This window comes from Chroicocephalus ridibundus, chromosome 2 (genome assembly GCF_963924245.1).
Source record: "Chroicocephalus ridibundus chromosome 2, bChrRid1.1, whole genome shotgun sequence".
In the NCBI taxonomy this organism is placed as follows: Eukaryota; Metazoa; Chordata; class Aves; order Charadriiformes; family Laridae; genus Chroicocephalus; species Chroicocephalus ridibundus.
In genome coordinates this window covers 148,729,846-148,746,098 of record NC_086285.1, presented here as the reverse complement: position 1 = coordinate 148,746,098, position 16,253 = coordinate 148,729,846, and the positions used below count along the sequence as shown (strand labels likewise).

Sequence of the window (16,253 nt, the reverse complement as noted above, 5' to 3'; positions counted from 1 at the left end):
TCCATAACTCGTCAATCCATCTTCTTCACATTCATTTTTTGAATTCTCTTCAGTTTAGCAGTTTTCACATTCTTTCCCATACCTTCCAGGGGATTACTCCACTCTCCTAAAGGTCTATAGAAAAAGGAATGTCCCTCAGAAAAAATCAGACATATGAATTCCATCTTGTATATGGAATATTCGATGACTTTTACATTTTGTATGTGAATATTTTAAGTCCAGATATAAACTGTGAGGAAGGCTGTAGGACTTCTCTGCTAACTTGTTCACATGAGGAAACACAGTAGTTTGTTTCTCCTTTTATTTTCAGTTGCATTTTTTCTGTTAAACAGTGAATTTAAGCCTCGATAGCTCATCGGGAATTAAAACTCTTCCAATGTGACATTATCTTTACATTTAATCCAGGAATTTTCTGACTGCTTAAATTTAGTGCCATTACAGTTCTTAGCTCTAAATCATACTCTCAAGTAATCATTGTTTGCAACCATCAAATAATCAGATCAATTCAAGTATCCTTTCTCCAGCTGAAAATTTTTGTGCTTAAAAGTTCAACATGAGAAAAGAAAATCAAAACTTAGAAGAAGAAGTGAGTCCAGCATGACTTCTCCTCCACTAACCCAGCAGGCCAAAGAGAACTGTAAGAAAACAAATGCAAGACAGCATAACATTTGATATAATGATATCAATCTTGTCTTTTTTCTCTTCCTGTTTGAAAAGTTATGCAAATTTTCTTTTCAAATCTATCACTATGATCATTTCAAGTGAACAGTAATCTGATAGTCTGTTTTATAGTCTCTTTGGAATAGTCTTAGAAGTCTAGGCTCTCTTTTTTTGTTAAATCAAAAGTGGCTATTATTAAACTCTGAAAGAGAGTTTAAAAGTCAGTAATTTTTATGAAAGAAATCAAGAAGACTGGGACAATCCCACTCAGCCTCATGGTATCACTGATCTATTCAGACACGTAAAAGCAACACACTAAAAAGAACGGGCAAGTTTAAGAACAAATAGATGATGGAGATGGATATGCAGTAGGCAGTAATAAAGCACCACTTCAGCACTGAAAACCGGAACTCATGTTTAAAGGCAAAACAAAAATAATAATAAAAAAAATCCCAAACCATTCTATTAGACGAAATAGTTCTATACTGAAATAAAAAGGTATGCCCTCTTCATGACCCAAGAGAAACTAGAACCAAAACAGAGGCAATAATAGCAATACATGTCTTCATTTTGTGAGTAAATTTTCGTTCATAAACACTACACACAGAAATATGAATTATTATGTTTTGACTGTGGTCCATTATTATGGCAGACGAAATGCCAGCCGATGTGACTCATTAGACCTTCATCTAATAAGCTTTTCCTTCACTGCAGAAATGGGAACTGGATGGAGTGGTGGGCTTTAGCTGTGCTGTCTGCACTCTCCCCTTCGCTTGGCCATGACCTTAGAAGTAACCTTGGCAGATGACAATGCCTTTAGAATGATTCTTCACTTTATGCTTACTTTTTTCTAGCATGAGTTGTGTGTCCAGATTTAGCCCCAGATTTAGATGTAATTACAACACCACAAAAAGCAGTGTAGAAATGCAGGGTGTGAATGGGGGTCCTATTATTGACAAGCTGCCAGCCCCAATGAGAAGAACCCAGGAGGAAAGCCTCCTCCAGACTGTAGTTGTCCAGAAGTTTCATTCCCTGAGCTATGAGGATTTTTCTGATATTCCTTAGAAAAAACATCACCCTGTCTTAACGAAATCCTGAGTGTTTCATTACCACCGACTAAATGCAAAGGCCTTTTTGAACTCCCTAGACCTTTTGCCTCTGTGGCATCAGCTCCACAGGTTAATTACTTTTTGTGTTAAAAAAATACATATATCTCTGGTAGGCATAAAACCTACCATCACCTTTTAAATTCTTTTAAATAAATATTTTGCCTTATAATACAAAAAGTAGTATGAGCATCTTTTCTAATGCCATCCATTGTTTTCTGTACCTTGTCCTTCTGCTGCTCTTCCATTTCCTAGTGATTCAAACAAACATATCATTGTCTATATTTCCCACCGACCTCTTCCACATTGTGAATATCAAGAACCAGCACAACTTTACCTCCCCTGTACAGACACAGGTCAGCTATCTCAAATTGGCATTGAAAATCAGGCCCTGGCAAAAAAATACTCATTAACCAGATGCGCATTTTTATATATTCACAGAACTAATCAGACAAATAGGTCTGATCGACATGATTAGACAGATACACTGTTTTGAAAACCCAAACGCTATATAAGGAGCATAGAATCGTAGAGTGATTTGGGTTGGAAGGGATCTTCAAGATCACCTAGTTCCAACCCCCTGCCATGGGCAGGGACACCTCCCACTAGACCAGGCTGCTCAAAGCCCCATCCAGCCTGGCCTTGAACACCTCCAGGGATGGGGCATCCACAACTTCCCTAGGCAACCTGTTCCAGTGTCTCACCAGCCTCACAGTAAAGAATTTGTTCCTAATAGCTAATCTAAATCTACCCTCTTTCAGTTTAAAAACATTACCCCTCATCCATTTGCTTCACTCCCTGACAGAGCCCCTCCCCATCTTTTCTGTAGGCCGCCTTGTAGTACTGGAAGGCTGCTATAAGGTTTTCCCGGAGCCTTCTCTTCTCCAGCCTGAACAACCCCGACTCTCTGACCCTGTCTTCAGAGGAGAGGTGCTCCAGCCCTCTGATCATCTCCATGGCCCTCCTCTGGACCCTGTCCTTTTTGTGTTGGGGGCTCCAGAGCTGGACGCAGTACTCCAGGTGGGGTCTCACATCCAAATTAAAGAATTATTGTGAAGGTAATACTGTACACAGAGACACCGTGTAAATAGGCACATGTTCCCATATCACATGACAGACAATATCACTGATATTATTCTACGTAATTACATTTCAGCATAGGAAATTAAATCTTCACTAAGAAATGACCTATATTAGAATTCTATCTTCTGTTCTTAACACTACTGATTGAAATTATATGGTGTCTAGGAATAGGGAAAACATGCTTCTAATGAAATAACTGGTTATTTTTGGTATATTATCAAATCACCTCATTCACACTGGATTTTTATTCCATTCCACCTAAAATACCACTTACTTGCAACCATAAAACAGTGTAAAGTTGACACTAATACGAAAATAGCTACATATAGGAGACAAATTTAAAAATGGGAGAAACCTAACAGGAAGATTAATCTCATGGTCATAGAAAAAACAGATCCAGTTTTGAGAACATACATTTAAAGTTTCACTTTAGGAAAGAACATTCTCATGGAATCAAGAACAAGCAGCATCTAGCTACTATGTACAGCATGAAGAAACATTTAGCAGGATGATTTCTTCAGTGTCATCCCAGATACAGGCTTTGAAATTCTAACCCTTGGAAGCACTGAATCCACTTATTATTGCCTATAACAAAACAAAGTGCAAACGTCAATCAAGAGACTTCCTTATAAGGCTAATTACAAAAACATTTTCTTCAGAATCAGCAGTATCGCCCTGAGCTGGGCTACGTTCCCACTGAAGAAAACTGATGCTCAGGTGCATTTATTGGCTGGAAACAACAAACATGGTACACACAGGAACTGAAATGTTTTCTTTCAATTAGTCTATCCTCTTCTTCATGGTGTTGTAAACATAGCAATGTTAGGCGTAAAATTGTCTAATAAAAAATTATTAGAAAAATAAAGCCCAAGAGAATCACCTACCAAGAGCGTTATTCTGGCTCCACAACAGTCACACTACAGGAGTCCTGTTACGGGTTTTGTTTGTGTTCCTCTATCAACAGGGTTTGTATTGCACTGATATCACGTGATACCAAGGTATCAACGATACTTCTAGTACAGCCTTTACTGGAGAGATACTAAGGGTGGTTTTAGAAGTGCCTAAATGGAGAAGTTCCTTTCAAATAAGAGATCAGTCAAATCTCATTAGAACTGGTAAAGCTTTATAAATTAATAAGTTAATCAATAGAGAAAATCCTTTGATGTTCAAGAGGTAAGAGCTCCTGGGCTGCAAGGAATATAGACTCACAGAACCACAGGCTGGTTTGAAGGGACCTTAAAAGATCATCTAGTCCAACTCCCCTGCCGTGGGCTGAGACACCTTCCACTAGGCCAGGTTGCTCAAAGCCCTGTACAACCCAACCTTGAACACTTCCACTGATGGAGTATCAACAACTTCTTTGGGCAACCTGGTCCAGTGTCTCACCACCCTCAACATAAAAAATTTCTTCCCATACCCAATCTAAATTCTTTCAGTTTAAAACCATTGTCCCTTGTCCTGTCACTACAGGTCTTGTTAAAAAGTCTCTCTCCATCTTTCTTATAAGCCCCCGTTACATACTGAAAAGTGGCTATAAGTTCTCCCCGGAGCCTTCTCTTCTCCAGGCTGAACAATCCCAACTCTCTCAGCCTGTCCTCATAGGGAGGGTGTTTCATCCCTCTGATCATTTTTGTGGCCCTTCTCTGGACCTGCTCCAACAGGTCTGTGTCTTTCTTGTGCTGGGGACCCCAGAACTGAATGTGGTACCGTGTGCCTGAAAAAAAAACGGAGAATTAGCTACTGGAACTTTCAAGGTCCAACTAGTCCATACTTCCCTATGGTATGTTAACTGCTGCCTCCTTTCCTAACTGAAGAAAATTAAAATCTTACTTTTCCCTCTTCGTAAAAAAAAAATGCATCATTTCTGTGAAGGAAGAGAGGAATGAGGAGCGACAGCTGCAATGCATACAATATAAATTTTTTAACTATCATATTTTGAATCTTACCTTAAAAAGAATGAAAAACACAAAATGATTTAAGATAGCATTTGTGACCTTAAAAAAAAAAAGCAAAAACAATACTAGGAGAGGCCATCTGCATATGTTTGGGGCCCTAAGTATTGACTTGGAGCACAATATGCACTAGTGAAGTCAGTGCAGCCTTCCCTCTCTGCTCTTCTTCCTTCTCTGATCACCTTTTCCTTCACTCTGGACTCCACTATTCTGTTTTCCTTTTCCTGTTATTGCTTCAATATGATTTTCTACACTTAAATACTTCAGAAGAAACTAAAACTCATTACTATGACGTAGGACACCTGGAATTTTTTCCCCATATTTAAAATATTTCATTTCTGTTGTGCTACCTCTTTCCTTAATATATAAACCTGAATCTGTTCATTTTCCTAGAGCCACCAAAGTGCTTATACTTTGTATAATGTAACTTCATTTTTTCTGAGCTCTGTCCCTTGTTTTCATTCACCCTCTCACACTCCTCCCACTCCTTTCACTTCTCTTTTGTTTGCCTCCTTCTTTATTCATTCAGTCCTTTTCTCACTTATTTACCATGATTTGCACAGAAAAAAAGGAGAGTACATATAACCAACTAGATGTTTTCAGAAAGGAGTTATAAGAGACAATGTCATGAGCCCCATGCCAGCAAGCCGTGCCATCCACGTTACAGAAAACATCTGTCATTATTTTCATCTCATAGATCATGTTCTTTAAAAGCAACAGTCTCTGCACAAGCACAGTGAGAGACGGAAATCTGAGCCAGAGAACTAGATTCTAGTGCGTTTACTAAGTACCAAATTTAAAGGTGGGTATTAAATGGCTCTTTCTCCTCTGTCTGCCAAACATTTAAAAAATTTTATTGGGTAAAACTATCTGGCCTGAAGACCACTTTAGCTGTCAACACGTCATAAATCCAGATTAAAAACCACAGAATGCAGCCCTACCTACATTTAATGAAAAAATAGGACGCTATTTTACTCTTGAATGCACCGACACAGTTTCTGTTGAAGCTAATGGACTAATCACAGTGGTAACTGCTGCTCTTCGTAATTACTAGCTGCGGTCGCTGGGGACTTTAGACAAGACTCTACATTTGTGCAACATCCCATATATCTCCTAATAAGTGCCATACTTACCGGCACCTTCAGGGATTGTCCATGGCCTGGGCAGGACCATGGAGCTTTGGGCAGATCATTTACCTCCCCTGTATTTTGACACCTACCTGCAAAACAGAGCAGGTTACTCTGCGGGAAGCCAAGAATAAAGTACATTAAAAGCTTTGAGAAATCACTATTTAATGGTAACTGAATCCGCATCTGTACCTATTCTACCTATGATTTTCAGTTTCTGAATCCTACAGCTCATCTTTCTGAAGCTGAGTGTCATCTTCACTGCTTTACATCCAAAACATATTCACAGAGGGCACCTCCCACCTCTTTGCTTTCCTATTTACTGAAGAAAATATTTCACTACTATTATGTGTAGAAAGGAGTGGGGGTGTTGTCTTTTTTTTAAATGGCATTACAAATACAACTCTACGTTTCAGCAGGAAAGAAAACACCAGCGCTGCACTGCACAAATATTAGCATACATGTCATTTAGAAGAGAAGATCCCAAATATTTGACAGTAGGAATGAGATTTTTATTAAGGAACCATCTAGGTAATGCTACTTTTTATTTTTTATATTTCCCCATTGGACTGCTTCCACCAAAATGTAATGTTTTAAAACCAAAAAGGGCTCAGCTCCTTCTCTCCCTCAGAAGACACCTGTAGAGATCCCACCGGCGAGAGAACAGCAGTGGCTGAAACCGAGTGATAACAGACCTGGTTCTGGTCTCGCTTCGGCTGAGATTAAGCCCTTGTAGCACCACCAGGTTCAATGAGTTACACCTCACGTACAATGATGTGAAGCTTCAGAGATCTCTCACTAGGAAGGAACAGGTATTACTGCAAACACACGCAAAAAATTGCTGGAGATTCATGAGGCTGTAATCTTGCTGTAAGTCACATGCCATCTTGGCGATTCCAGGCTGGCCGCCTCCAGCTAATGTTACAAGCAGCAACGACCGTCTGAGAAATCCTTAATCAAAACACTCACTGAAATTATGTTATATCCACTAGGATGGATATAACATAATAGGCCAAATTTTTTTCCTTATGAAACACATCCGAAAGACGATGTCAAAAGGACAATTTACTTAAGCAGGTAAGTAGCAATATCTGCAGTGATTTACTGCAATAGTAGAACAACACGCACATTTGAGAGAAGAGTATCTTCTCATCTAGGTTACAATGCTCTTTAAAATAGATCTGAACAGCATTCACTTCCTTTTGGTTGCAGTGAATAGTTTGAAGGTTGAAATTACATTCTCTGTCGATCACTGGAAGACAGGCATAGGGACAGACTATTGAAAAATTTCACAGTGTCCTTTTGGCTGCCTTCCAGTCCCATCTCCAAGTGGCTGCTATTCTATTTAATGTAACTGGAGTCTACCCTTAGGACTAATATCTTTTTTCCTGACAGTTTTTTGTTCTTTTCCAAGGCAGGGAAAGAGCCGCAGACCAACAAAGACTGCCTCTCCCCAAGCCTCCACCAAAGGGCTCAGAAATGAAACAAAGAACATGGCCAAAATGCTGCTGCTTGACCATCTTGCAAACAAGTTTCTCTACAGTTTCACTGAAAACACAGAGGATATAAAGCTGAGGTTAGGATAATTCCAGAAACAGAAATGTTTTTCAATCAAAAAGATTTTAAAACAGAAACGCGTTTTGAGGAAAATTTGTTCCATAGTTGCCATACATGGTGACCTGTCAAAATAAGATACTGTATTGCTGAAAGATTTAAGTTATAGCCGATTCTTGTAGATAACAACATGGGTATTTTTAATACAGAACACAGGCTAAACTGGCTGTCTGGCTGCATGTAAGAGCTTCATACTTTCAATCGGGGATTCCAGAACAAAACACAACCTGTCTGAAGAGTCTTCAAAACCTCCACACATAGAAGGTTAAATAAATTCTCTAAGTGGATAGTCCTGGGTTAATTGCTAATGTAATTATGCACTGTTTGTACTGACCAGGTATCAGAGATACAGCAGTGCACAGGTTCAAAAGCATGGCTTAAAAAAGCAAACTCACAATAACATCAATCTGTGTCTAACCTACAGTGCCTTTCGGGCGTACGCTACACATACAAGGGCAAGTTCTGCTATGTGATTGTTTTTCATGGCTACTGGCTTCAAAATTAGACGAGCCTCTAACTGACCAATTTCTGTTGGTTGAGCTACAAGCTCTCCTGGCTGTCAGGTTTTGCCAATTATCAATGCTCCTCGCGGACTTCCGTACCGCTCTGCACTGCAGATGTTTGTGCAGCACAGAGGCTCTGATGCACACAACAAATTGGCACCTTCTGCTTGTTATATCTGCAAGAAGCAAAACACTAAGGAGTTTAGCAGACATTTACGTTCCCCAAAATAGCCAGGGCTGATTCACATTTACCCCGATTCACATAAGTTATCACAATCACATTACTTAGAGAAGAAACATCAGTTAAGAGGAATTTGTGTCAGGACTGCAAGCAAAGAACTATTCCATTACGGCATGCCTGTGCTTGGAAGTTGTTAACATCTTCAGCAATTTCCTTAGGAAATGTCAACAGCAACACCACAAAAAGCAAACACATTAGTTTGTCTAAATATTAAGAAGAGCCTGAAACAGTTTTTAAAATGTCAACAAGAAAACCACACTCAAAATCAGCATGATTTCTTTCTGTTGAAAACATAAATAGTCCTTATGTTAGTTTGGAGAGCAAAGGATGGGGAGTCAGCATGGATCTCAGAGAGAAGCAGATTCTCTCTTCACAGGATGCAAGGAACATATTAATCATGCAAACAGAAAGTCTTTTGAGGAAGAGGATAATAGATACTATCTCTCTTTAGGATAAGAGAAGCAAATGTGAAAAGGTTTTGCTTTTAGAAAGCTTAGTCTAAGGGGACGGATAATATTTGCCAGTTACTGGGTTACTGTTTTCTATACACAGTGAAATGCTAGGTATCTTGCACTTTATATTGCTTATTTATTTTATATAATGCATAACACAGTCACAAGACTCTAGTATTGACAACTGCCCTAGTGAACCCCACTTTCCAAACATGCAACTCTCTTGAGAAACCTTCCACACTTTATAATATGCTAATCATTATCAGATATTTTAGTATTTTATTATATATATCGTTATTATTTATCATTATTGCCATTGTTTGATAATTAGCAGTGCTGCACTTGTTGCGCTCTTTTTTATTGCAAATAAGCCCATGTAAAATTATAGAAAATCAGCTGGAAGTTCGTTACCTCTGTCCTCTGCACCTTAGAAGCAACATTCACTTGTGCATCAGAGAATAAATGGCAACAGGCTCCATCCTTCCCATCTGGAGAGGAGAGAAAGCCTGGAATGTGCAAAAGGAGGTACCAAGCACGACTCATATCCAGTAACAACACGTCTGGGATTTACCGCTTTCCTAGAATTTCGCTAAGTAGGAAGTGGATGTATTGCATGGAAATAGAAACCAAGCCACCACCAGTTTACTGTCCTTTCTTCAAAGCTTGTTTATTACCCTGCAAAAATCTGGAAGAGCCAACCACCTGCAACAGTCTAGATAATCCCGTACAGTTCTCCCTCCTCCAGCCAGCAGGAGGCAAGCCCTTCTTGAGCCCCCCCTTCACCAAGTCTCTTTCCGTTACACCCAGCTCTCCACCGCCAGGTCTAACAGCCAAACCCTGGTTAGCCCTGTTTAAGCAAAAACATTTGTACCACGTCTCAGCCTTCCTGGAAAGAGCCAAGAGAGGAAGGACACAGGGCCTCTGGCACAGGTTAAGCGATAAACTACTTTTATCCCTGTCTCTTCCACTTGAGAGTCTGTGAAACAGAACATCATCTGATATTTTTAACATCAATTAATTACCATGAGGCTGCAACACTTAGCTCCTTCAGGTTCAATAGTTTGTTTGCTATTGCCTTTATAAATACAGACAGAACTTAGCAGAGTAAAATGTGCAGTTGTGCTTCAAATATTTTCAGAATTTGTCATCTAGAAGTTAAAATAAATTCACTGTTAATAATGAAATATATTCTGTCATTACGAATTTCCATGCTTACCACATCTCCAATTATTTACAGTTTCTCTATTTTATTTTTTTTTTCTTTTCCAAACAAGCACAAGGATATGTTTCATTGCTAGAACACTTGAGCTGGAAGCTGAAAGCCAGGTTAGACACTTACGCATCAATTAGTAATTAGGATTTTGCAAGTCAGGTTCTACCTTAGTGTCAGCTATCACGTTACCGTTTGCTGCAGCCATGTCACATCCACACCCCCATCCACACCCCGTATTTATAGTCATAAATGTAACTACTTCTATCCGTGGGAGGTGCAAGGTTACTGCACAGGAAGGGGACAGGTTGGGAACAGGTCTGAGCTCGGCCCTTCTTTGGAAATTGTTCTAATGAAAGTGATTTCTAATGAAATCCACTCACTGTCCTCACAGCTCTTACTGCCTTACCCTAAACAGGAACAAAAACTCATGACTCTTGTGAACAGCAGGCATGACCATTAAAATGAAGGCAGTTCTATCTTTTTGTTTTGAAGCTCTCCCCAATTTACACTTTGGAATTAAAAGTATGAAGAAAAAAAAGTCATTGCAGCTCAACAGGCAGCAATCACAGAGCAAAGAGCTCTCCAGTCGGTGCTCAAGTTCACAACAAAATAGTGATTTGGGAGAAAAAAAATTTGATACTCAGCATCAGTTTCAGGGGCCAGAAGGAATTCTCCCTCCCCTGCCACGCACACGGATGTTGTACCTCTTCTGGATCCTGCTGATAACATACGCTCCTGAGGCATTTTCTCTTGTCATCACACGCAGTGCAGCCATCCTATGCCAGCCTTCTCTAGTATTCCCCATTTCCTATAAACGCCACAGGGTTCCACACGTTTAATCTGCTTTATATCTTCCAGTGTAGTTTACTAATTTGGGGAATTTACAGGAATGTACTTAATTCAAAGGAGGTTTATAAGCATTCTTACTTATAAGGTGTTTTGAGGATGAGTTATTTCTTAGAGAAGACCCATGTGAATAGAGTAAGACAAAGGTGTTTTTCTTTCCAGCTGCCCCCTCTCAAATCTCTAATTCCCACTAGAACAGCTGGAATATACCCATTAGCATTACTATTCAAGACCATTCCCACCTGTGACCATGACCAGACTCGAAGTTCATGTGCAAAGACGGCTGGCAGCTGAGGTGACATGGATATGATGCACTGCAGTCTTGTTTGTAGCTTGCAATCTGCTTCTCTTACTGATGTGGATAGATTTTTAATATAAAGGAGTGAGTCTGGTCCCTAAAGATTACATGGAGCAGGACGAGACCTTGCCAGGTTCCTGACAACATTTTGAGTCTACGCATTGCTTTCTATTACTGTTTGTGCAACCAAAAAGGTCTGACAACAGGACTAGTGATACCTGTAAAGTTGAACACATTTGCATTTACAGAACTAAGGGCAAAATGTGAAGTTATAAAAATATTGAAAAGGCATCATATTTTTAAAGCAAGTCTCCGTTTAACCACGTTTAACCTCGTTATCATCCATATAACATACTCCTTTTTCGCTTTGGAAGGAGACACGTTAGTCCCACAGGATTCAGCCATTCTTTTTGAATTAGTATTTCTTTCAGGGTCCACAGGGACCGTTCTGAAACATAAGGAGGAAAACAACCCTCCTATGCAGAGAAAGAACAGCACAAATGCACAAAAGATGCACTCACTTTGTGAATGGCTTTGATTAAAGCAAGGCAGAAACCCAGAACGGCCAAGGAGGGGCTATCAAGTGACAGAGGAGGCATAGAAAAGGTGGGAGAGAGGCCTTTGATATCAAGGAGATGTTGTGATGCCTTTTATCTCCAGTGCTGGAGTGCTGGACCCAGAGCATTTAAATAGATCTGACTGCTACTGTAGACTGATGTCAGTGTAAATCACTACAGCACAGTAAGCTTTACCACGACATCTACAAAAACAATTTCAAGTTCAGTATTAAAACTGCACAGCACCACTAAATTCAGACCCCTACAGCTTCATTGGTTTCTGACAGGGCTGTATGGAGGTAGGCTTAGGTAATGAGTACATATTACTTTCTCTTCCCAGCTGTGCTGGGTGAGAAGGTTACAACCCCAAGACCCACCAGCTCATCTGACCATTCTGCACATCATTTCAGCTGTAAACAGTCTTGGGTTAAATCTCTTTCTCCAGAAAGTGTTTAGGGAGTGACAACCAGAAGCTGGAGCACAATCAGAAAAAACTGCATACCCGCATCCAAGTGTGGAGTCTGGCCACTCTTCTGCACTTGGAAACCCCCTTGTTGCTACCTGCTATTTCTGAATTTTGCTCAAAATAGATCCAGAATTTACAAACATTGTTTCCCTTTCTAATTGTAAAGAGTTTTATGAAGCATCATATAACATCCACAAAATCACAAACCTCATCAACTGACACTACAGGTAGGTATAATAGCTGTAAACTTGCAAAGGAAAAAAATACAAATAAAAGAAAAATCCTGGTATTTTATTGAGTTCTATTTGAGGAAAGACATTTTTCCCCAAAAATGTTTCCTGTTACTCTGATTAAATCCATTTGTTTGCTATAACGTGAACAGCACTTGAAGCTCCATTGATCAGCGTGATCATTGCCGACATTTTCACATTAGCTTATATGGGTTTAGCATTATTCTTAACTTGATTCTTCAAATGTGCCTTCAGAGGACAAGTCATTACTAAGGATTTTATTATGCACAGCCACATTAAAATTATTTTTCAGTATTTTCCATTAGCTCATTGAACCTTCTAGAACAATGTTGGCTGTCATCAAGTATTCTGAACGCTAAACTCAAGACTTTGCATGCTTTTTGTTACACACACAAATAACGCAAAATGGAATCAGGTTGTCTCCAATTTGCTAAGAATACGAGTCTATTATTGAAATTTTAGGTTGGGCACCAGCATCCAGACGTACGAGGGAATATTAGCAAGAATACCCAACAAGACAGAGTTTCCCCTTCACGTGCCATCATCAGAACACGTCCTCAGGAACCAGCAGAGCTAACCCTTCCGATGGGTAATGCCAATGCACCCCACATCCCAGGGACTTTCTCTTCAGTGGCTGAGGAACACATTTGCTGGAGCCCATCAACATCCTGCAACAGAACAACCTCCAACCTCAAGTCCAATGAGTCTGGCTGTGTGATGGACAGGCGGTTAGTTAAGTCTGTGTCCAAGCGGTCAGGGAATACATACATCTTTATAAATATGCAATTTTTGTTGAGGTTTCCGGTTCACTTACTAGAGCTCAATTCAGTCAGTAAGGCAACCGCTATATGAAACTGAGTCATGGGTCAGCAATCGCCCTTTGCATACAAAGTACCACTACATTTTGACCAGCAAGTTAGCCATATGAGCAGATTTTTGGCCAACAGCCTGAGAGCTAACTACTGAAGTGCTGGGCAAAAAAATTCCCACTGGTAAAGGAGACACTGATGCTGTCCAGGAGTAGGCTTGGGCTGATTCTTCACTGAGGTCACTGTATTTTGGTACATGCTTAGTTCTGCAAGAAGAGCCTTCCTCGTGTGATCCATGAGGCCTGAAGCCAATAGGTAATGTTACCTTCATGACTTAGACTTGATCTAAATTAAGACCTATTTAGTTAATTTTCCCAACCATTCAAGATGTATTTCATCAGCTTTACATCATCACTGTGTCTTGAAGTAGTGAACATAAGGTTTTGGAGCTGCTGGCTGAAGGCCCAAACAGCTATGTCCTGATAGGAGAAAGAGTGTAGGCTGCAACCCCAGCTCATCTGGAGTTGCTACTCTACGAGTAGCCTTTGATGGCCATACCTCTGCCATCTGCATTTCTGCTTATTGGACTCTGCTCATCTTCCTACAGGGGGTAAAAAGACTTACCAAAATGGCAATAATTCTGTTTCTGTCAACTGCACCAGTTATGGTTCAAAAAAAAAAACCAACCCAAAACAACAAAAAAACCAACCCAAAGCAACAAAAAAACCAAAACCACCACCACCACATTGGCTAGGACTCCAATTTGGGCAAAATTACTGACCCATATAAACAAGTTTTGTGACCTTTGGTACCAAGTCCCTGTTTCCACAGCATTTAAATATATTACTAACACTAAACATGGGAAAAATTGCACCTCTGCCCATCAAAGAACCCCTCCCAGTACATCAGCCAGGCCTGCTCTTTCTCCAAGACTGGAATGCTGAAATGCATTACAGCATACCTTCTGTCTCTGATCATAACAAAAAGTATACAATTTCCAGTATGTTATAAAAATATTGGTTACATAGGCTAGTCTTTACACACAGGACTCAGACAAGGCTTCTTGTTGCTGTAGAATGAGTACAAGGCTAAAAATGCAAAGGTTTAGGACGTATTTACTGTATATCCAAGATATAATATTAATACTCTCAATTCATTAGAATGTTGTTACCTAAAATTGTTCAAAATGGGCTAGATGAGGTGACAGTGAGGTGGATCGAGAGCTGGCTGAGTGATAGAACTCAGAGGGTTGTGATCAGCGGCACAGAGTCCAGTTGGAGGCCTGTAACCAGTGGTGTCCCTCAGGGGTCAATACTTGGTCCAATTTTGTTCAATATATTCATTAATGACCTAGATGAGGGGACAGAGTGTATGCTCAGCAAGTTTGCTGAGGATACCAAGCTGGGAGGGGTGGCCGACACTCCAGAGGGCCGTGCTGCCATCCAGCGTGACCTGAACAGGCTGGAGAGCTGGGCAGAGAAGAACCAAATGAGGTTCAACAAAAGCAAGTGTAGGGTCCTGCACCTGGGAAGGAAGAATGCCAAACACCAGTATAGGTTAGGGGCGGACATGCTGGGAAGCAGCTCTGAGGAGAAGGACCTGGGGGTCCTGGTAGACAGCAAATTATCCATGAGCCAGCAGTGTGCCCTTGTCGCCAAGAAGGCCAATGGCATCCTGGGCTGCATAGGGAAGAGTGTGGCCAGTAGGTTGAAGGAGGTCATTCTCCCCCTCTACTCTGCACTGGTGAGGCCACAACTGGAGTATTGTGTCCAGTTTTGGGCTCCCCAGTTCAAGAGAGACAGGGAACTACTGGAGCGAGTCCAGCGAAGGGCAACCAAGATGATTATGGGACTGGAGCACCTCCCTTATGAGGAAAGGCTGAGAGAGCTGGGACTCTTTAGCCTGGAGAAGAGAAGGTTGAGGTGGGACCTGATTAATGTTTACAAGTATCTAAAGGGTGGGTTTAAGGAGGACGGAGCCAGGCTCTTTTCAATGGTTCCCAGTGACAGGACAAGGGGCAATGGGCACAAGCTGGAACATAGGAAGTTCCGTTCAAATACACGGAAAAACTTCTTTACGGTGAGGGTGACAGAGCACTGGAACAGGCTGCCCAGGGAGGTTGTGGAGTCCCCTTCTCTGGAGATTTTCAAGACCCGCCTGGATGCAGCCCTGAGGGATGTGCTTTAGGTAATCCTGCTCTAGCAGGGGAGTTGGACTAGATGATCTCTAGAGGTCCCTTCCAACTCTGAAGATTCTGTGATTCCGTGATTCCGTGAAAATTATGTCACGTAATTGTACAATCACAGAACAATTTAGGTTTGAGGGGATCTTTGCCATTTACCTGCTCTAACGCCTTGCTCCAAGCAGGGCCAACTTTGAAGACGGATCTAACTCTGAAGTCAGAACACGACAGGGCCTTGTCCAGTCAATTCTTGTGCATCTCCAAGGAAGGACACGGCCAGCAGGTCAAGACAAGTCACTGTTTCCCTCTACTCAGTGCCAGTGAGACTGCATCAGAGTACTGGGTCCAGGACTTTGGGCTTCCCAGTGCAAGAAAGACATTGACAAACTGGAGCCAGAAGAAGAACTGGTTTCTCCAAACAGTACCAACTGTTCTGCTTCAATACCAGTACCAAATAAAATCAATATCAATTTCTGACCAATCTAGTAGAGACTGTACCCTTCTTTGCCATTGGAAAATATTGTTCCATAAGGTTCTGGGGAATGACTTTGGGGCATTTTGGGGGAAACATTTTGGGGCCAGAGGTATACTTGCCATTTCTGATAGCCAGTTTCTGGTTGTCCCATTCCAAAATTTGATTTTTCTACTAAATCTACATTCCAAACATTGGATTTTAAAGCTATGCTCCCAAACAAGTATACCTCATGCCTTCCATATTGACTTTTACTACCAAATCCTGACCAAACGTGTATGTTTACAGCTTCCTGCATGCAGCCTTCAAGTACATTAATTCCTTGTATAAAAATGCAGCACGGGGACATACAATTTCTTTCAGTGTCACAGTCCCATTTCAAATGTCACAGAGAACTCTCACCATGAATAACTTGTACCTG

At 40.8% G+C, this 16,253-nt stretch overlaps 1 protein-coding gene across 8 annotated transcripts in view; it reads right to left on the bottom strand.

Annotated features, from left to right (window-relative positions):
- The window catches only part of OXR1 (oxidation resistance 1), a 295,905-nt gene that overhangs the window by 221,126 nt on the left and 58,526 nt on the right, over positions 1-16,253 (bottom strand). The window lies entirely within an intron of this gene.